The sequence below is a fragment of the Kryptolebias marmoratus genome, linkage group LG6 (genome assembly GCF_001649575.2).
Source record: "Kryptolebias marmoratus isolate JLee-2015 linkage group LG6, ASM164957v2, whole genome shotgun sequence".
In the NCBI taxonomy this organism is placed as follows: Eukaryota; Metazoa; Chordata; class Actinopteri; order Cyprinodontiformes; family Rivulidae; genus Kryptolebias; species Kryptolebias marmoratus.
In genome coordinates this window covers 18485027-18486957 of record NC_051435.1, presented here as the reverse complement: position 1 = coordinate 18486957, position 1931 = coordinate 18485027, and positions in this window count along the sequence as shown.

The following is a 1931-nucleotide window of genomic DNA, read 5'->3' as shown; positions in this document are numbered from 1 at the left end:
GAATTTGAGATTTTCATTTGTTGTCATTTGTAATCATCAAAATTAAACGAAATAAACATTTGAAATATATGAGTTTGTATGTAATGTATGAATATAATATACAAGTTTCACTTTTTAAATGGAATTACTGAAATCAATCTACTTTTTCATGATGTTCTAATTTTATGACCAGCACCTGTAAAGGGCTGAGGGTGAGTGGAGATTAACAACAGCTGAGACGTACAGGTAGTAGGGAACACGTGAAGTTGGAGAAATAGTCTGACTGGAAATCTCCTGAGCTGAGGGCAGGTGAATAGAGGCACAGGAAACACAGAGGGCAAAGGGAGCAGAACAACACGAGAACATCTTATAAAGAAACACGAAGAACACGCTTAACACAAGGATCATAAGAACAAAAACATGAAAATCAAATACAAAAGATCAAAAACTAACTAAAAAATACCCAAATCCTGACCAAAAGAGAGTATTTATATGAGCATAAGAGAAATTAAAAGGTTAACCTTTTGTTCAGCACATCAACCTTTTATTTTAAAAAGTCTTGGTGGCTGGAAACGTAGCTTATTTTTCTGCTTAGCAATTTTTCAGGAGCGGGGCAGCCTGGGTTCCCAAAACAAACGCTATGAAATTCATGAGCAATTCTCTGATGGATATAGAAATGAAGGCCACTTGAGTGCCTCATACGCTGCTTAACATAAACAATGCTCCTCGGTTTCTGCACAGTACAGAGAGACGTTTCTATTAAAGAAGGCATCAATGTTTTTTCTTTATGATCAGGTAGATATTGATCTAAAAATGATCACTGCATCATGCTACAAAGCTAATGGTCTTTCAACAGTGCTGCAACAAAAAGGAAATATATGTTGGAATAAACAAAACCAAAATAAATACATAAAAACACCTTTGTCGGTGGGCTGGAAGATAGCAGGTACAGCAAGGTGAGATTTTTCAGTTGGTGAATAAATTTCACAACTGGTACATAAAAACAAACACATCCCATTATATTGTCTTAATAATTTAGTTTGAACAGTAAACAGTAAACAAGCAATCTGTCAAAGACGCTTAATAAACTCTAATGTTGAAAAGTATCTTTCTTTTGTGAGGAAAATAATACAAAACAGAAGTTTTTGTTTCAGTTAATTTGACCTGATGCAAAATAAAAGGGAATCCAGAACTGAAAAACATCTTTTAATGGGAAAATAGATCAAATATGAATCAGTGACAGTTTCTGGCTGAGTGTTAGTGTGATGTACACGGGGAAGCTTGTTATTCCTGATGACACATTTAACTGTGTTTATTAAACACCTAAAAGCTTTATGTTTAATTATATTTCTAGTTGGTTCACATTATATGATTATGCGCAAAATAGCTTTCCTGAACAAATGGCTTCCTGTAAGTTTTTGTAGCTCAGTTGCGAGTCATTATTACTACTGGCAAATATATGATTCATAATTATCTATCTTCATTGTTCTTTTATTAATGGTTTCAAGCCCTGTTTAATTCTTTTTGTATGAATATCAGCCTTTTGGTTTAAACTAACTCTTTCAAAATCAGAGGATAAAGTGCCCATTACAGAACTCTTCAATTTCTATATATGTATATATAAAATCACCTGCCGCTAAAGGTGAATGTGGAGTGATAAGGATTTTGCCAGTGACTGTTTCTGTGTTCATTTGTCTGTACTGTTAGCAAAAAATCTCATGAACCACTGAACAGATTTTGATGAAATTCCAGAAAGTAATCCTATGTGCATGTGCTGTTAAAGTCTGCACTTTTGGTGTCTGTTTCAGGTTTTTCTGCTCTCCCTGGCCCCTGCTGCCCTGCTCCTTTTCCGCACCTGTGTTCAATCTTGCCAATCACTCCTTGATTATTTAGTCACCCTTCGCTCAGTCACTGGGGTCAGTTCCTTGTGTTTTGTTGGGTCGCTAGATTAG